This window comes from Carettochelys insculpta, chromosome 7 (genome assembly GCF_033958435.1).
Source record: "Carettochelys insculpta isolate YL-2023 chromosome 7, ASM3395843v1, whole genome shotgun sequence".
Taxonomy (NCBI): domain Eukaryota; kingdom Metazoa; phylum Chordata; order Testudines; family Carettochelyidae; genus Carettochelys; species Carettochelys insculpta.
The window spans coordinates 66,984,141-67,005,627 of record NC_134143.1 but is presented as its reverse complement, the minus strand read 5'-3'; positions in this window follow the sequence as shown (position 1 = coordinate 67,005,627).

The window sequence follows — 21,487 nt, the reverse complement described above, 5'->3', positions numbered from 1 at the left end:
GAATTGGTTGCATCATACACTCCTGGTTCTGATTTGCTTATCATACTAGTTGCGTTTTGACAAGCCAAGTTAATTAATCATGCTCACAACTGATTGTGAAAGGTCACCTGCAAAATCAAATAAAAATAGGGTTGAGTCTCTTTTATTTGTGGTTTTATGGTTCATAAAGGAGGAACAGAAGATTTTTGTACTATTTTAACATGATTGTTTTGTCCTTTCCTTCCTGTTTAGAACAAATGAACAGCCACACTGTGTCAGATCAAAGGGCCATATAGCCCAGTAGCCTGTTCCCAGTAGTGGCCAGTGCCAGCTGCCCCAGAGGGAATGAGCAGAGCAAGTAATCAAGTGATCCATTCCTTGTCCCCTATCTTCTGGTAAAGAGAGGCTAGGGACACCATCCCTGCCCACCTTGACAAATAGCCATTCATGAACCGATCCACAATGAATTTATCTAGTTCTTTTAGTCTTGGCCTTCACAACATCATCTGGCAAGGAGTTCCAAAAGTTGACTGTGCATAGCAACATAAATGGTTTTAAACCTGCTGCCTATTAATTTGGTGAACCTTTGTTCTTGCATTGTGAGAGAGCAAATAACACTTCATTTACTTTCTCTACACCAGTTATGATTTTGTAGCCCTCTATTGTATTTGCCCTTTCTCCTCCATTTCTTTACTACGCTGAGAAGTCCCAGTTTTATTAATCCCTCTTCATATGGCAGATGTTCCACATCCCTAATAATTTTTGTTGCCCTATTTCATACCTTTTCCAATTCAGTATATCTTTTTTGAGATGGGGTGACAACATCTACATGCATGTTCAAGATGTTGGCATGTCTTTGCTAAAGAATCAACACTTTGATCCCTTCAGCCAAGGGTCGATGGAGCTTTTAATCCACATCTCTGAGACCACTTCTCCCAAGCTCTATAATGAAAGCAAGGAGAAGCAGTCTTGACATTTGTTATATTGCTAAAGTGACAAGTACAGGAGGGAACCCTTAACGATGCCTTTCAAACTTCATAGGTGATATAGTAAAAAAACATAGATAATATAGGAGGCACAATCTCTATTTTGTCCTCCTCACTTGCAGATCACTGATAATGTGGATAAACTAAGGCTACATTTGTATGCCCAGATACTGAACTATTGACAATCAGCATCACTACAGCAACTGAAACACAACCAATTTACAGCAGTTGAGTACCATTTTTCTAATTTTTTGCTTAAAAGTTTTTTCTTCTGGTGGTACAATATTTTCCTACATCTCCCAGAAACATCTGGAGATGTGATGTCAATACAGTGGTGTCCCACCCTTGTCTGGAATCACCAACTGCAAAGGACTCTAGAATTAGAAATGAAACTCTATTCTGGCAGCTGTTTGTGTAATTCTTGCTTGTCTGTGTGATCTGGCCAGCAAGTTACATTACTCCCTGTGTAACATATAGTTAGGCGTGCAGATCATTCAATACCAGTGAAACTGGTATCCTAGCCAACAGGACTGAGGACAAGCAGCCGTAAGTCATGTGGCAGATGGTGGGGGGGACAGAAAATATTAACCTCCTTGCTTATGCCTTTTTTCTAAACTCCATTTTTATTTTGTCTTGTCTTGTCACCTGCATTGTCTACACAACAAAACTTAACCCTCCTTACTGTACACGATTGCCAGTAATTGATTTGACTGAACTGCAACTGAGCATGGTAAAGAAGCAAACCAAATCAAACTATCAAAACAAAAAGCAGTCAAGTAGCACTTTAAAGACTAGCAAAATGGTTTCTTAGGTGAGCTTTCGTGGGACAGACCCACTTCTTCAGACCATAACCAGACCAGAACAGACTCAATATTTAAGGCACAGAGAACCAAAAACAGTAAGCAAGGAGGACAAATCAGAAAAAGATAATCAAGGTGAGCAAATCAGAGAGTGGAGGGGTGCGGGGGGGAAGGTCAAGAATTAGATTGAGCCAAGTATGCAAAGTTGGAACTTTCTGAGTCACTATAGGGGCTCGTCCGCATACTTGGCTCAATCTAATTCTTGACCTTCCCCCCCCACCCCTCCACTCTCTGATTTGCTCACCTTGATTATCTTTTTCTGATTTGTCCTCCTTGCTTACTGTTTTTGGTTCTCTGTGCCTTAAATATTGAGTCTGTTCTGGTCTGGTTATGGTCTGAAGAAGTGGGTCTGTCCCACGAAAGCTCACCTAAGAAACCATTTTGCTAGTCTTTAAAGTGCTACTTGACTGCTTTTTGTTTTGATAGTGTATAGACTAGCACGGCTTCCTCTTTGTTACAAGTCAAACTATGTTCAGCAATTGTGCGGATGCCCAAATTCTAGGTATGATCCTTCCTCATCCTCATTCAGAGCCTGACTGCTCTCAGGACCATTTTATGTAAACCAGTGGCTGGTAACACACATAGTAGTCCTTGAGTGCAGTCCAGACAAGCCCTCTGGCTTTCATTGATTGGTTTCTAGCACAAAAGGCCTTTTGTGCTCCTTAGTACATCCCACTAAGGAAGCCTCCAAGTGCCAAGGAATGAAAGAACGAGGACTAAAGCTTCTATTCCAGTGTTCATTGAAGGCAGTGGAACTGTTTTTTGTGAGATTGGATCCAAGCAAGAAAAGGAGACTTGCACTTCTCCTGAGTTAGTGGAAAAGTTCTGTAAAGTGGGTGAAAGGGCGGCTCCTATCAGTGATCAGAGTTCACATGTGAGGTTTGCTTGCCAGGGGAATCCAATCCAAGGGAATAGTGCAGTGAGATGGCTGGTAAGCTCAGGTTGGGCAGCAACACAGAGGCTACATCTACACAAGATAAATTTAACTTTTAATAAATTTGATTTCTTAATCTTGATATTATGAATTTGAGTTTGTGTCCCCAAACTTTCTGGAAATTCCACCCTTCATTTTCTCTGTGTTGAGTTTCTGCATCCCCATTGTCTTATCCGAGTTCGACTGTGTGAGCAATGCATTGTGGATACATATCCCAGCATGCCTTAACCCCGGTTGCTTGTGAGTATTTGATGTCACTATCCCAGAGTGCACAGTACTGTTCCAGAATTCAGAGCACCTAGTAACTGCACAAAAAATGACTGGGAAACAGCACTAGAGCAGTCATGGGCCCTCAAATGCTTCCAGTCATTGCTCACATTATTACAGCAACTTCATGGACTGTTGTGCAATTTTTGTGTCAATTACAAAGTGAGATGATGGTTGACTATTAAGATGATGATGATGATGATGACGATGATGAAGAGGAAATCTTTCTACTGTGGGCCGAGAACTCATAACTGCTGGCTGCCCTGAATGCATTCCTGACTGTGGTGTGGTGGTTTTGAACTTGTGAGACCAGCATACGCTGATGGGACCACATTGTTTTGGAGTTCTGGGATGAGGAACAGTGGCTGCAGAACTTTCGCATGTGCAAATCCACTTTTATGGAACTTTGTGATATGATGGCACCCTCCCTGAAGAGCAGCAACACAAAAATGAGGCCGGCTTTAAAGGTTCAGAAGCAAGTGGCAATCGCTCTGTGGAAGTTTGCAATGTCCCACAGTTACTGGTCACTGGCAAATCAATTCAGGATAGGCAGATCTACAGTGGGGGTGGGGGTGATACAGGTAGCCAATGCAATATGTCGGCATCTCTTCAGGAAGACCACAACCCTGGGAGATGTACAGGCCATAGTGGATGGCTTTGCTGGTGACAGGTTTCCTGACTCTGGCGGGGCAATAGATGGTACACACTCCCCATCATGGCCCTGGCCAACCTGGCCTCTGAGTATATAAACAAAAAGGAGTACTTCTCCATGGTACTGCAGGTGTTGGTAGATCACAAAGATCGTTTCACCAACATCAAAGTGGGATGGTCAGGGAAGGTTCACGATGTGCGCATCTTCAGAAATTCTGGGCTGTACAGAAAGCTAACGGATGGGACTTTTTTCCCCGACTGGAAAATCCAGATTGGCGACATGGAGATGCCTATTGTAATTTTGTGCGACCCTGCTTACCCTTGCCTTATGAAACCCTACACATATGCACTGGACCACACTAAGGAAACTTCAGTCGAAGACTCAGCAAGTGCATAATGGCAGTTGAATGTGCCTTTGGCTGTTTAAAAGTGAGGTTCAGATGCCTGTTGACCCTTTTGGACTTCTATGAAACTCATGTCCTCACTGAGATTACAGCATCCATTATTTTGCATAATATTTATGAATCCAGGTGGGATTCTTTCCTGAATGCCTGCAATATTAAGGCTGAGAACATAGGCAGAGCTTATTTGCAGCTGCCTACATGGCCATTCACCAATTACCATGCAGAGGCAGCAGCAATCAGGGACACTTTAAAAAACAACTTCAAGAATGATCTGCCACACATGATAGAGATGTATTACTCTGTTGTAATACCAACCAACCCCCACCCACCAAACTGATTTGTGCTCCCCACCAAATGCGAACCAATAAATCAGACTGTGTCTTACATGAATGCTTTCACGTGGTGAGAGGGGGTTAAGTTGCAGGCAGAACAACAGGTGGAGGGAGGGTTATTTTCCTTAAAAAAGGGCAGCTGTGTTATTGGCCTTCTCCACCCCTGCCTGGATACCTCCACCGCCTGCCCTCTGTGGACCTTGGCAGAGGCAGGCAGCTGTGCTATCAGCCCTTTCCACGCCCTCCCAGGTGCCTCTGCTGCAAGTCCTCTATGGACTTTGGCATAGCAGCGGGCAACTGTGCTATCGGCCCTCTCCACCCCCCCAGATGCCTCTGCCACGAGTCCTCTGGTAGGGAGTAACCCAGGGAAATGAATATGGACTTGCTGTATAGAGGACTCAGTCACTATTGCTTCTCACAAGACCCCGGGCTAAAACTGGTGGCGAGGGACGGCCTGGACTCTCTTATGGTTACCATGTCCCTTAAGGCTGAGGTCCACATGCTGGTGGAAAACCAAAGATTTCCTGTCAATACGGTCAAGAAAAACACCACTTGACCATACTGAGAGAGGACACATACTGATCACTGACACCCAGCCTTCTGAGCCTACTATCACAATGAACTAGGCTAGAATGTGCGCTCTGATGGTGGAAGTAAGGACAAGGCAACAGGAGTCTTAAGGCTTATTCCCACCTCTGCCACTGATTTTCTGTCTGGCCTTGGCCAAGTCACTTCTCTGCATCTCAGTTCACCAATCAGTAAACTGGGGAACCATTTGGAGCCATCTCTATCATAGGACTTGGTAGGTTTAATGCATTAGTGTTTACAAAGTATATTTTGAGTCTTGAATGAAAGTGCCCCAGATATGCACAGAAATTTACATGCGCTATCAAACAGTAGATAATTCTTAGCATAGAATGTATTCCAAGTATCAGAAAGGTAGCTGTGTTAGTCTGTTTCTTCAAAAATAACAAGAAGTCCTGTGGCACCTTGTAAACTAACAGATATTTTGGAGTGTAAACTTTCGTGGGAAAAAACCCACATCATCAGATGCATGAGTGTCATTCCCTCCTGACAATAGGCCACATTCCCCCCTGACTGAACTGGCTTGTTTTCTCCTCTCTTGATGTTCACTACTCCACACTAACTGCCGATAATGGGCCATTTCCACCCTGACTGAATAGACCTTGTCAGCCCTGGCCCTCCTCTTTACTGGGACCCCCTCTTTAAATCCTCCTGTAGAAACACCTTCCCCCGCCACACACACACACACACACATGCATCTGATGAAGTGGGTCTTTGCCAATGAACGCTTATGCTCCAAAATATCTGTTAGTCTGTAAGGTGCCACAGGGCTTGTTTTTAATGTATTCCAAGTCTTTCTGTTTACAATTGTCCATAATCAGCAAATCACAGCAATAGTTTCTTTGTTGTTCAGGTGCTGCTAAATACTATATCTCCTTTGGTCTGAGATTCTACTTGTGTAATGAGAAGAGAGCCAAGTACAAGGTTGTCCAATTTACCTGCCCAAACAGTATGTCCAGGTGAAAATGACAGAGCTGGACTGCCTGCTGCATGGTCAGTTCCTTGGATACAGAAAGATCCTAGGAAGATATTTGTTTGAGATTTCTTTTTTTTATTGTCCTCTCTGATTGTTAGATTCTCAGCTCAGTAGCCCCTCACAACTACCACTGATTACACTCAGTACTTGAGGGAAGGACAATGTATTGGATGCTGGGGAGACAGACAGATACAGCTTAGACCTTTGCTGAATCCAGATCTGAGTCTATCTTGACATTATCCTTTAAAGTGAGCCCTGGTCCCTGTGTTTTGTTTCAGTCACATAGCTCTCCTAGCTCGCTGGCCAAATGCATATCCTGGCTCAGAACATTGCACACTGTGCAGAAGTGTAGAATCAGATCTGAACCACACAGCCAGCAAATGAGTCTCTGCTTCAGTGCTGCCACAAGACACATTCTTCTTCGAGTGTCCCCGTGGGTGCTCCACCATAGGTGACGGCTTGGCCGGCGCCGCAGATCGGATCTTCCAAGCAGTTTCTGCCGGACCGCGCATGCGCCAGTACGCGCCGCTCCCTGGCGCGCTCCTGGCCATGTGCGCGATCCGGTCCCCGCCAGTTCCTCTCAACCGCCGTCGGCTGCAGACGGAATCCGACTAGGCTAAAGCCACATAGCGTATTCAACGACTTTATTTGTTTTTCTCTTTAAAGTTTTTCAGTTCTTAGGATACCATAAGTAACCGGTTGTTATTTTGCAAAAAAAAAAAAAAAAAAAAAAAAAAAAACAAACAAACAAGCTACGGAGGGACAGCTCAAGCCAGTCCCAGTAACCAGCGCCGGAGGCCGGGAGCTAGGGCCATCAGCCCTCCTGCGGAGGCAGGCCATCGGACGGGGAAACAGCACAAAGAAGTGCTAAGTACCCACAAGCAGACTCAAAGACTCACCAACAATGTCCGCCTCAGGCTTTAAAAAATGTGAGTCCTGCCGAGAGGCGATGCCAGTGTCCGATGGGCACAGTCTATGCATAAGGTGCCTGGGGGAGTCCCATGTGGCACAAAAATGCGCCTTCTGTGCAAAGTTAACGACCAGAGCACGGAGAGACAGGGAGATGAGGATTAAACTGCTGCTTCTTGACAAGGCCCTCCAGCCAGACGTGCCGGAGCGGCCGCAGCAGGAGGGACCCTCCGGGGCCCTTAGAAGGAAAGCTGCCTCCCTCACTCCATCTGCGCAAAAACGGAGGAAAGTTTCTCCAACCCGATCCCTGCCGGCAGTAACAGTGAGCGGGACGGGAGGAGCGAGCAGCCCCCAGCCGCAGCAACAGCTGATCGGCGGCGGCACGGAGAGCCACGTGGAAGCGGCTCAGCCTCCGATGATCAGCCAGCCGCCCCGCACCGCAGGCAGGGCGGCGGCTAAGCAAGCGCCGGTACCAGCGGCACCGCAGACAGCGGCACCGATCCCCGGGGAACCGGCGGTGCAGGGAGCGCAGGCACGTAGCCTGCAGGCGCACAAGGACTCCGCACGTGTGGCACCGCCCTCGAGCGTGCCTAGCACGGTGCCGACGGGGCCGGGATCCCCCGCCCATCAGGGGGCGGAGTTATCTCCTCAAGGGAGGGGGAAGGCTGCACACAAGAGGAGGCATTGCAGCCCCTCTCCAGACAGGGCTGTGGAGCTCTTCTCTCACAGCCCTCCGCTCATGTTGCAGACTCCAACCAGAAGGCAGGGGCCCCCCCTAGCCTACCCGGAGCCCCCTTCTCCTTTCCTGCAATCAGCCTCCCCATGGCTGGCACCCCCCTCGCCCTTCCTGGGATTTGAATCGCTGGACTATTATGCAAAATCGCTCTCTCCAGTGTCTCGACAATCCCCCTCTCCCAGACACACAGGGTACGTGCAAAGGGAATGGTCAAGGTCACCTTCCCAGGAACAGTGCCTATACTACCATGGTCGTCCCTTCCACGCGGGGCATGGACACCATCGGCAATCTACCAGGGGAAGATCCCCACATATTACCTCGTACCCCCGAGGGCAATCGCGATCGGGGACGGAGACTCAAGCATCCCAGGGGGGGCTGGCCGTGGACCCACGAGATTTTCCCTCGCAAACCTCCAGCGAGAGGGCGCACCATCACCATCAAGAACCGGAAGGGTCCAAAGAAATGTACCCCAGCGGTTCCTCGTTTTCCTCCCCGGATGAGGCCACGGCCTTAGGGGACGTCCATCCCAAGGACGATCTCAAACAGTTTCAGGAGCTGTTTAAGAGGGTAGCTTTCACGCAAGGCATCCAGACAGCACAAGTGCAAGAGAAACATCATAAGCTCCTTAAAAATTTGAGCTCCCCGGCCTCCTCCAGAGTAGCAATCCCGCTTGATGAAGCGATCTTGGAGTCCGCCACTACCATATGGCAGACCCCGGCAACTATTCCGCCTGTCCAAAAGAGAGCGGATAAGAAATACTTCGTGCCGGCGAAGGGCATGGAGTTCTTGTTTAGCCACCCCCAGCCAAACTCCTTGGTGGTGGAGTCCTCGCAGCAAAGATTAAAAACATCTCAATTTAAAACAGGGGGAATGGACAGAGATGCCAAGAAGCTAGAGCTGTTCGGCAGAAAGGTCTACTCCTCCTCCACTTTAACCTTGCGAATGGCAAATTATGCAGCGCACTTGGCGAACCATAATTTTGACAACTATGCCAGATTAACTTCCCTCATGGACTCGCTTCCAGAGGACAAAAAGCCGGTCCTCAAGGCCATAGTGCAAGAGGGCTACGCGGCTGCGAGGATGGAAGTTCAGATTGCTTTGGACGTTGCGGACACGGCAGCACGTTCCACAGCAACTGCAGTGGTGATGCGACGGGAGTCCTGGCTCCAGACCTCGGGCATACCGAGAGATCTGCAGGCGAAGATAATCGACCTTCCCTTCGACTTGCAGAAGCTGTTTGCTGAATCAACTGACTCGGTCCTTCATTCCAGTAAAGACTCAAGAGCCACACTCAGGACCCTGGGGATTTACACCCCTCCATACTCAAAGAAAAGGTACTACCCACAGCAAAGGCGGTACCAATACCAGCAACAGCGCCCCCAGTATCACAGGGGTTACGAGCAAGGGCGGCATCAGCAGCACCAGCAGTACAGAACCCCCAGGCGACGCTCACAACAGGGCCGTACGTCCTCGGGGCGGGGCCAAAGGCCACAAGTTTGACATACAAATCCAGGGCTGCGCCATCACCACCATTGCACAAGATCATCCGAAACGACTTTTTCACCATCGCCTCCGACCATTCTACGACCAGTGGCAAAGGATCACCACAGACAAATGGGTGCTGGAGATCATAGCCACGGGGTACGCCATCCCCTTCCAGTCGCTCCCGCCGCCGCGACCCCCGCCCAAGCTCCACCCCCAGGAGGCCTCCCATGTAGCCAGGCTCAGGCAGGAGGTGGCCCACCTAGAGTTCATAGGGGCGGTGGAAAAGGTGCCGGAGCAACTGCAAGGGAAAGGGTTCTACTCTCGGTATTTCCTGACGGAGAAAAAAACAGGAGGCTGGAGGCCCATCTTAGACCTTCGTGGCCTCAACAGGTATCTGCGCAAGCAACGTTTTCGGATGATCACTATTGCCTCCATCCTTACAGCACTGGACGATGGAGACTGGTTCGCAGCCCTCGATCTACAAGACGCGTACTTCCACATAACCATTCATCCGGCTCACCGACGTTTTCTCCGGTTCATGGTGGGCAACGAACACTTCCAATACAAGGTCCTGCCGTTTGGCCTTTCCTCGGCCCCCAGAGTCTTCACCAAGACCTTGGCAGTGGTGTCAGCCTACCTGCACAGACAGGGGGTGTTTATTTTCCCGTATCTGGACGACTGCCTGCTCAAAGGGACCTCGAAAAGGGAGGTTCTCCGCATGATACGCGTCACAGCAAACACGTTCTCCGCACTTGGCCTGGTTATCAATATGGCAAAATCAAAGATAGACCCCTCACAGGACATAGAGTTCATAGGGGCTCGCATAAACTCAGTCTCGGCGAGAGTATACCTTCCAGAGGCTCGCTTTCGAGCCATCGGTTCCCTCGTGCAGGTCATCACCTTCAGCCCTACGGTGCCGGTCTTGACGTGCTGCAGCTGCTGGGCCACATGGCAGCGGCTACGTTTGTGGTACAGAACGCCAGGTTGCACATGCGCGGCATGCAACATTGGCTGGCAAGTGTATACAAGCCGGCAGTACACACCGTTCACAGGGTGGTGTCGCCCCCACCTGGGGTGCGCGAATCCCTGCAATGGTGGGTAAACCCCGGGAACTTGCTAACAGGGGTACCCTTCCATCAGCCGCAAATATCGGTTTTCCTCACTACGGATGCCTCCCTCATAGGGTGGGGAGCGCACATGGGCGAAGAGGTGGCTCAAGGACTGTGGTCACCCACGGAACAGTCTCTGCATATCAATGTTTTAGAGCTCAGAGCAGTGTTCAACGCCTGCAAACACTTTCGAGACCGTATACAAGGCAAAGTCGTCGGGATCAGTACAGACAATACCTCCACCATGTTTTACATAAACAGGCAAGGAGGAGCTCGATCCCGTACCTTATGCGCGGAAGCAATCCGCCTATGGAACTGGTGCATCGCCCACGATATAATCCTGAGAGCCTCCTACTTGCCGGGCACGCACAACGTGAAGGCAGACCAGTTGAGCAGACGTTTTGCGCTCACCCACGAGTGGCAGATCCGTCCCGATCTACTACGGCCTATTTTCCACGCATGGGGGTTTCCCCAAATAGATCTGTTTGCCACTCAGCACAACAAACAGTGCCCACGATTCTCCTCCAGAGCAGGGCTGGGCCGGGGGTCCCTGGGGGACACGTTCGCGATCCCGTGGGGAGGCCCCCTGCTTTACGCGTTTCCCCCCGCAGTGCTGATCCACAAGGTTCTGCAAAAAGCCAGGAGAGACAAGGCTCGGATGATCCTGATAGTCCCAACATGGGATCGCCAACCATGGTTCCCCCTACTCCTGCGCCTGTCGGACCGCCCACCGATGCCTCTTCCGGTGGCGCCGGACCTGCTCACGCAAGCCCAGGGGTCCATAGTGCATCCGCACCCCCAAAGCCTGCGACTGCAAGCGTGGCTAATCCATGGCTCAGCTCCCTAGAGAGCACATGCACAGTGGAAGTACAGCAAGTCCTAGAAAGTAGCAGGAGGACTTCCACTAGGAAAACCTACAAACAAAAATGGACTCGCTTCATGGCTTGGTGTTCTACCAAGCAGCTGGCCCCCCTTTCGGTGCCTATACCTACAATTCTAGAGTATTTACTGGACCTCAAGAGAGCAGGACTCTCGCTATCCTCGTTAAAGGTCCACCTGGCCGCCATCTCGGCGTTCAGACATGAGGAGGGAGGGCACACGGTGTTCGCCCACCCTATGGTTACCAGGTTCCTCAAAGGGTTGGTAAACCTATACCCCCCTCGGAAACCGATTCCACCTTCGTGGAGCTTGGACCTGGTGCTTACCACACTCATGGGACCACCGTTCGAGCCCTTGGCCACGGTTCCCCTTCGCCTCCTTACAGTAAAGACGACCTTTCTTCTTGCAATTACGTCAGCCCGTCGGGTGAGCGAGCTTGCGGCAGTCATGGCAACGCCACCCTGCACTGTCTTTTCCAAGGAGGCGGTAACCATACGGCTGCATCCAGCCTTTGTTCCCAAAGTTTCTTCCGAGTTTCACATCAATGAACCTATTGTTCTACCCTCGTTCTATCCAAAGCCTCATAACTCCAGCGAAGAGGCGCGCCTACACCTCCTGGATGTGAGGAGGGCGCTAGCCTTCTACGTAGACAGGACCAAGTCCTTCCGAAAATCGGATAGACTCCTGGTCTCCCTCGCTCCCAAATCTAAAGGAGAAGGTCTCTCATCGCAGAGAATCTCAAAGCACATTGTATCCTGCATAAAAATGTGCTACAAGCTCAGAAAGACTCCTTTGTCGGCCACTCCCAGGGCTCATTCCACCAGGGCGGTGGCAGCATCAACAGCCTTTTTCAAGGGCGTTGCGTTGAAAGACATTTGCAGAGCGGCGACCTGGTCATCCTACGACACGTTCGCCAAACATTACGCCCTTCACAGGGTATTCCAAGAGGATACCCGTCTCTCTGCAGCGGTCCTCTCGGGGACCAGCTGCACATAATCCGATTACCCACCACCTATCTGGGTTACTGCTGGGTAGTCACCTATGGTGGAGCACCCACGGGGACACTCGAAGAAGAAAGAGAAGTTACTCACCGTAGTAACGGTGGTTCTTCGAGATGTGTCCCCGTGGGTGCTCCACTTCCCGCCCATCCTCCCCGCTTCGGATCTCTGTTAGTGTTTTGCAGGGGCAACCGAGGCGGTTGGTCGAGGAACTGGCGGGGACCGGATCGCGCACATGGCCAGGAGCGCGCCAGGGAGCGGCGCGTACCGGCGCATGCGCGGTCCGGCAGAAACTGCTTGGAAGATCCGATCTGCGGCGCCGGCCAAGCCGTCACCTATGGTGGAGCACCCACGGGGACACATCTCGAAGAACCACCGTTACTACGGTGAGTAACTTCTCTTTTGTTGCATTGGAGCAGAGTTTTCCAAGACTGGGTATGTAACCGCGCATATTCCTTTATCTTACTGACACTCCTCTGAGCCTGCAGGTTGGTCAGTTTTGGAAGTGGAGTTCAGTTCTTGTTCAATAAAAATCCAGACACTTCCAGACCTATGGACTGCCAAGAACAGAGCACCTGTATATGACATGAATTAATCTCTTCCTTGTCCTTCATAACTGGTAACAGTGGATCATCTGTCTGCAAGGTCTATGGCCGGTATATTATCGGGCTTCCCCTAATGTTAACTTCCATTCTTTGATTAAGGTGACTTATTTAGCAATATTATCAGTATTATTTGAATTTCTGGAGCATCTAGAGGCCTGAAATCTGAATCAGGGCCCCACTCTGCTGGATGATGTTGCACAAATAAAACAGTGACTGTCCAAGTCCCAGAACTCACTGTGTTCTTCTTCGCTTTGAAATCTCAAAGATCTTTGTTGTCTGGAGGGACAGTTGCCATTTTGTATAAAATTGGTGTGTTTCACTGCCTTCCCCCTAGCCCCGATGTGTAATTTGCCTTATCATTTAGGTCCCTGCTGAGCTGGACCATCTACTGTGCTGTCCAGCTGTTGCTTGTGAAAAAAGGAGCAGCAGGTCAGGGAAGGAGGAGCTACACTTCAAAATTAACTTAAAAGCAATATCAAAAAACCTGGGAAGTCTTTCATCTTTCTAAATATTCTCTTTGTTCTGTAATTTGGCAGTTCCTGTAATGAGTGCTTCAAAGGTAAGGCAACGGTTTACCCTCTATACCCCTTCCCTGAGCTGTGGTCATAAACACACCCCTGAAATACAATTTAAATAACTCTGAGCCCTACAACTTTGAAGTCAAGTAGTCTCAGAAGCATAGCCATGTTAGTCTGTAGCATCACAAAAAAAAAAAGAGGCAGTTCTGTAGCCTCTTAAAGACTATCTAGCACAAAAGCTCATTACATAATAAATAAAATTCTTAGTCTTCAAGATGCTACATGACTGCTTGTTTTTTTTTAAAGTCAAGTAATGAAGATCTGTCCAGTGTTCTCTTTGCTAAGACTAAAAAGCTACACATTTCCTTGAGGCTCTCTCCTCAAGGCTCGTCTGTCCTGTGAAGTAGCATTGGCTGTTCAAAAACATACTGTGAAGTTTCCATAAGTAACCACAAAATAATTTTGACACCTCTAGCCATAGACAGCATTGGCTTGGCCTAGCTCATGCTGCTCACTTAATTAATGGTGACAGTACAGCATATGGGAGACAGAATAAGCCCTCTACTTTGGAGTCTTCTATCTTTAACAAAATAATTAGTGATGGCTCCGCCTGGAGGCACTCTGGTGAATGCTAGTTAAAGCCAATGAGAAAGGAGTGCTGGCTAGTGGCAAATGCAGGGGACTGCAAATGATACTATCCGCCACACTCCCTATGTGGGAATTCTGCCACAGGGCAGGGAACCAGCACAAGGCCTATATTTAAGTCTGTTTTGAGGACTTGAGGGAAGTCTGAGGCTTAAGGTGGCCTTCTGCACAAGAGTGACCATCTCTTTGCATGGCTTCTGATGAGGCACTTAACCCTTTTGAAAAATCAATGTGGGATGTTGTTTGTGGGATCACATATAGCAACATGAAGGCTAGTAAAGGGAGTAGTGATTTCATTAATCAGGTAGGCAGCCTGACCTAGAGTGGATAGGATATCGAACCACATGTCTGGAGCTCTGAGTTTGCTTCCCATCTCTTTCACTGGGTGAGTGTGGCCTGGTCTTTTCTTTGCACCTCATTGTCCTTATCTGTTACATGGGGATGTGCCTGATATCCTTTGTGAAGTGCTTTGAGTTGCAGTGCTATAAAGGTGGAGCACTGTTATAATCAAACGAAAGATGCCAGAGAAATGTGTGTTGTTTAATTATTTGATTGAAATAGAAACTTTTCATTAAATTCTGTGTTTCCCACGACTGTTCTTTCGTCTCAGGAGGAAAACAAGCCAAACAAAGCAACCTCACCAATGTTAGATAAGAGGGGTTTAGCGGGAAATGCTGGTAAGAAATGAAGGAAATTAATAGGCAACAATAATTACTCTGTAAGGCTTCCAATTTGTATTTCAATATGTCATTTACATAATAACAAAGCTGAACCATTTGGTAGCTAATGACACAGGCTGATGTCAAGGTTTTGTTTTCTTGCAAGTAATTCCTTTCCATGGAAGCACTTTGATGTCTGTCAGCAGCACACGCTCTTTTTGAGACAGTCTCCTATTTCATTATTGACACTGTGTCCAAAGACTGCTTTCTCTCTTCTCATGCTTAGATATTGACAATATGTCTGAGAGCTCTCTGTCCCCACCCCCTCTCCTCTCCATTTCCAAGGCTAAACATGTGAGCCAATTTGGTAACCGGGCACAAAGGTGAAAACAGAGTCTGGATACTTTCTGTGGGCCCAGTCCTGCATTGTGCTAGTAATATGGGTAGAGGATTTCTTAGCCTCTGGGCCCTAAGTGGCAATAGAGTAAAACCTTGACTTAACAGACTAATGGGAGGAAGATGTGCTCATTAATGCCGAAAGTCTGTTAAATCCAAATGGTTTACCATATTGTACAGTACAGTACTCACCACAGTGCCAGGATCCCCCCAGACCCACCCTGCAAATAAATGCTGGCGACTCACCAGAGCCGCTGGAGCTGCCACCAGGGCTGGAGGAACTGCCAAGGCCACTGCAGCCACCACGTGTTCCTCCAACTGGAGGTGGGGCGCATACATGCAGGCAGGCAGCACTCATGTCCACACCCCACCGCGGTGAGAGGAGTGCATGGTGGCTCCAGCAGCAGTGGTCCCTGTGGCTCATTTGGCCCCAGTGGCTCCAGCAGCAGCAGCAGCTCTGGTAAGTCGCCGGGATTTATTTTTTTATTTGGGGGAGGGGGTCCTGTTATTTCCAATGTCCGTTAAATGGGGGTCTGTTAAATCGAGGGCCTGCTGTATAGCCTCTTTGGTGCCACATCAGCGCCTTTCCCATCTCTGTGATGGACTGATCTGCTATGTGATAAGGAAAAATTGTATGACCTTCTGTGCCCCAGCTTCTGCATCTCTGCAATGGGAATAATATTTGCCTTGACAAAGCACTTCAGGGTCTTTGCATTAAAAGTGCTCTAAGCATTGGGTGCTGCTTTTATTGGCCCGAAACCTGAGGTTCTTTCTTACTTTGTATTCAATGCTTCCACAGGCATACCTCCCTTTCATTTGAATAGGGACTAGTAATAATGGCTGCCTTATTCACACTGTCACTCGCTCACTGTATAGCTAACAGTATAAGCACACAGCTGAAAAAGTATTTGCACTTAAAGGTTTTTAAAAATAGATAAAGGCTGATAAAAATGTGGGGAGACAAGATACATCCTGCATATCTTGTGGGGATACCCTTGCTTAGTTCTCGCACCTCAGCAACAGCTCTCTCCCACCAATACTTGCAATCTTTCTGATAGGATTAGGTACTGAGGGAGTTCATGCTGTCAGAGGAGATAACTGAATTCCCAGCTTTGGATGGCTGCAGTATCCCACTGAATAGGAAAGAATAACAGATTTTTGAAATGTAGAGGACTCAAATATGGGCCATATGAGTTAGGGAGAAACTGACACACTTGAGCCGTGTCTACACGTGCACGCTACTTCGAAGTAGCGGCACTAACTTCGAAATAGCGCCCATCACGGCTACACGTGTTGGGCGCTATTTCGATGTTAACATCGACGTTAGGCGGCGAGATGTCGAAGCCGCTAACCCCATGAGGGGATGGGAATAGCGCCCTACTTCGAAGTTGAACGTCGAAGTAGGGCACGTGTAGACGATCCACGTCCCGCAACATCGAAATAGCAGGGTCCGCCATGGTGGCCATCAGCTGAGGGGTTGAGAGACGCTCTCTCTCCAGCCCCTGCAGGGCTCTATGGTCACCGTGTGCAGCAGCCCTTAGCCCAGGGCTTCTGGCTGCTGCTGCCGCAGCTGAGGATCCATGCTGCATGCACAGGGTCTGCAACCAGTTGTCGGCTCTGTGGGTCTTGTGTTGTTTAGTGCAACTGTGTCTGGGAGGGGCCCTTTAAGGGAGCGGCTTGCCACTGAGTCCGCCCGGTGACCCTGTCTGCAGCTGTGCCTGGCACCCTTAGTTCGATGTGTGCTACTTTGGTGTGTAGACGTTCCCTCACAGCGCCTATTTCAATGTGGTGCTGCGCAACGTTGATGTTGAACGTCAACATTGCCAGCCCTGGAGGACGTGCAGACGTTATTCATCGAAATAGCCTATTTCGATGTAGGCTTCACGTGTAGACGTAGCTTTGGAAGCACAACATGAAAGGAAAGAAGAGAGGTTTTGGAGATTATCCAGACAAGAAAAGCTCCAATTCCCCAAAAGGACCTGGAGTGAAACTGTGATCTCACTCACATTGGTATATATCACAAGTAACTCCAGAGCAGACTCTGACTCTTACTATTACTACGAGACATTTTATTCTTAAAATATTGTTAACATGAAGGAAACACAACCCATGTCCCCACCAGTTTCCTGAAGCTTTTATCCTTTGGAAAGCTTTTTAATTATTGTTTGGTTGGCTGATTTGATGTTGCGTGTTTGCTGGATTGCTACTGACCTTATAAAAAAGAGCTTGTAAAAAAATTGCACAGCAGAGCAATGGATAAGCTCTTGGGAGAAGATACTGTCTTTGTAATGTAAAGTGTCTGGCACAAAAGTGATTTGAAGTGTGGGAGATTTCTAAGAACTGCACTACATAAATATGAAAGAGTACTAATGGAATATGCTGTTTCACATTAAATGTGCTCCTGCCACAAATGCAACCCACCAATAAGATCCTGCCACAACTAGACAAACAGAACATGCATGAACAGCAAAATGAGAGGATCTGCATTACTCAAATTGTATGCATACAACTCAGGGTGTTTTCTAGGTGTTGGTTGCTTTCCTATTTGCGGGGAGGTTATTTATTTATTTATTTATTTATTTTGCACAATCCTCGTGCTGGGTGTTCATGTGCCTAATTTCAGAAAATGTCTAGCAACAACCAGCACAAACTGGTGGATGACCCATTTTGATTTTTGTTTGATCAGCCTGGATACAGAGCAAATATAGCTCCTGCACAGGTTCCATATAGTATAAGCAGAATGTGCTCTAAAGGGTGTTTGTAAATTCTGCTCAGTGCCAACATACCAATGAAATTTTATCCATTGTCTTAACAGCAGAGAATTGCTGGGATCTTTCAAGTACATTTTCTTCTGAGAAAAGTGCTAACTATATTTAATAGGTTGTTTTTCTTTTCATCATTGCTATCTACTTTGGAGGGAGACAAGGTTCTGTCTGACTCGAATTAGAGACTGAAAGGATGAATGAGTCATCAAAGTCTTATATGTGGATCCTCAGTTAGGAGAGATCAATGTGAAAAGAAATACCATGGTCCAAATTCACCACTCATTCAATGGAGTTACACTGAAGATTAATGCTGATGCTGACTCCTTCTTTGGCCTGCGGTGTCATTTCACTTTTTTGCTTTAGTTTCCCTGTCTGTACATTGGGCAGAATAATAATTCAATGCCTCGCAAGCTATTGTGAGAATTAGTTACCTAAACGTTGTAAATGCTTTGAAGGTGAAACATACTGTACAGGAGTTAAATATTAGTGGTGGAAACATTTAGAAAATGAAAACATTGTCATTAATATGGTATTTACAAATCCTAACAGTACTCTCTACTTACTTTTCGCTGGGGAGTGGGAAGCATTGTATAAACTCTGTTGTACTGTAAAACTGTCCAAGCTTGTAGCTCAAATGCATTGTCCCTTTAAAACCACTGAGATTGTGTGTTTCTGTAAGGAGTGTGGTTTCACAGCTACCATTGTATATAAAAGTAGCTGAGTTAATCATTGCAGCAGCAGCTGACACAATGCTACAGGTGCCAGGGCTCCAAGTTCCTCCTTTATGGTCATAAAGCAAACTTGGTTTAATGGGGTTGCCACAGAGTTTCAGTCATCATGGAATTCCAGCCGGACTTATTGTATCAAAACACAGGGGAGCAGGAGGCAATTTGTTAGGCAGCCGAGCAGTAAAAATCAGAAAAAGTTCAGGAAATGATTATCCAGGTATAAGCCATTCCTTCCACGCTCCATCCCCTGAACACATCCTATTCATGTTCCAGATGGTTTACCTGTGCACTCTAAAGCCTCCCCAAATGCCTCTTTTAATAACCCCCTTGCTAGTAGCTCTTCAGTCCACTTCATCTGTTGTTTGAGCTCCCTGAGAATCCACTGAAATTGGTTCAGTGGTTTATCCATTGACAGTCATGGAAGGTTAGCATGAAGGGTGGGTCAGTTACACCTTCTCCCACTCAGTATCTGTACTGCAGTCTACGCATCATCTCAATACATTGTGCGCTGGATGGTACATAAAGCAGGAAAACTAGTCTATGTTGTGATAAAAATTCAAAATTCCACCGCCAGGGATTTCAGAAATTGCTAAATTTATCCGGACTCAATCATATTTTAAGGGTCAAATTCAAAGCTAATGTTGGCTTATTTTACTCAACTGAGAAAGACTATTGTCTTCAGTGAGACAACTCAGATGAGTAAGGCAACTGGACTGGCTCTAAGGTAGTGTTGGATACAGTGTATGTTTCTTCTTCCTCCTTTACCTGCTCAGCCCCACTGCCTTGTGGGTTATCCTGGGAAGGAGCAAGGCTAAGGGAGTAAACCCTGACAGAAAATCTGGAGGGGAGTCCTAAGGTGGTTCTGTGCCAACTTCTGGCATTGACCCGGCAACTCCTGCAGCTGAGCTGGTACCAGACGTAGAGGTTATCCTCTCCTTTGGACTATATTAGTAAAGCTGAGAGGAGAACACTGGTGTCTGGGCAGCCCAGGGTCCCAAAAACTTGCCCAGGCTCGTGCCTGGAGAGGTACTCCAGCATCGCTTAACAGCATTCAACCAACACGGGAGGTAACAGATACCGGTTATAAGCTCTTGCTCGACTGGCGTAGAGAACGAGTGCCAGAGGTTGCCTTCGACGGTGGGAGAGATCGTCACATCTCACTGGACAGTCACTGCCCACCTCAAGCTGGGCAGCCCCCGGCCAGAAGGGTACTGTCCCGCCACAGTTCACCTGCCTCACTGGGTGCGTGAAGCTTAAGGTTCGCAAACCTGACAAGTGACTGAAACTTGAGCACCAGGCAAACCAATAAGGAAATCAACAAGAAAAGGAAACCATCAAAGTTTTAAGCTTGCTTGCTGGAATGTGCGGACCATGCTGACCGGTTTGACTGAATATCTTCAGGACATCAGCGACGCCCGAAAGACTGCTGTCATCAATGAGGAACTGAAGAGGCTCCAAGTTGACATTGCTGCTCTGCAAGAGACGTGACTCGCAGATTCGGGATCTCTAAAGGAAAAGGACTACACCTTTTTCTGGCAGGGTAAAGCCGAAGAAGAACCCAGGGAGCATGGTGTTGGCTTTGCCATCAGAAACACCCTTCTACAAATGGTGGCATTAGTCATGGGCAGATCAGAAAGACTCCTTCAGGCCATACTTCAAACTTGCACCGGTCCTGTCCACCTGATCAGCGCTTACGCTCCGACCCTGTACGCCGCACCGGAAGTAAAAGACAAGTTCTATGATGTGCTTAGTGCTGCCATAGCGCAAATACCTGCTCACGAACAACTGTACATTTTGGGTGACTTCAATGCAAGAGTTGGAGCCGATCGTGACTCATGGCCTTCCTGCTTAGGCCACTTCGGTGTGGGAAAAATGAATGAAAACGGACAGTGTCTTCTCGAACTTTGCACGTACCACAATCTGTGCATCACAAACACATTTTTCCAAACCAAGCCACAGCACAGAGTGTTATGGAGACACCCACGCTCGAAACATTGGCATCAACTAGACATGGTCATCGCTAGACATGATAACCTCAAAAACGTCCTTCTGACACGCAGCTATCATAATGCCGACTGCGATACGGATCACTCGCTAGTTTGCTCCAAAATCAAGGTGATTCCCAAGAAGCTGTACCACTCTAAACCAACTAGAAGGCCCCGCATTGATGCCAGAAAACAGCAAACTCAGAGAGAGCCAAAAAGTTCAGAGAGGCCCTCGAGGAGAATCTGCGCAGCAGTCCTGGGGGTGCCGATGTGACATCCAGATGGCAGCATCTGAGGGATACAATGTACAACATGGCCTTGTTGGTGTTTGGAAGAAGAGCTAGAAACACAAATGACTGGTTCGAAGCTAACTCCAATGAGATGATTCCAGCCATCAAAAAGAAGCGCGCTGCACTCCTGGAGTACAAATGCTCGCCGAGCCAGAGTACCCTGCAAGCACTCAGAGCAGCCAGAAAAACAGTACAGCAGACAGCCAGGCGCTGTGCCAACAACTACTGGCTCGAGCTATGCAGCAGCATCCAGACCAGTGCTGACTTTGGTAATCTCAGGGGAATGTACGAGGGCATCAAGAAGGCATTAGGACACACTCAGAACAAGATGTTACCTCTGAAATCCAAATCTGGTGAAGTCATCACTGACAAAGCCAAACAGAGGGAGCGCTGGGTAGAGCACTACTCCGAGCTGTACTCACGCAAGAACATTGTGGTTGATATAGCCCTCGATGCCATCGAGCTCCTACCAGTAATGGACGAACTGGACCAGGAACCAACTGTGGATGAACTGAAGAACGCCATCGACAGCATTGCAGTAGGAAAGACCCCGGGCTGGGATGGTATACCACCAGAGGTAATCAAGTGTGCCACAGACACTCTTCTGGAACCCCTACATGAGCTACAGTGCCTGTGCCAGAGAGAGGGAGAGGTTCCACAGGATATGCGCGATGCTAACGTCATAACCTTGTATAAGAACAAAGGAGACAGAAGCAACTGCAACAATTACCATGGAATCTCCCTCCTAAGCATCACTGGTTAACTATTCGCTCAAGTCATCCTCGACAGACTCCAGAAGATTGCTG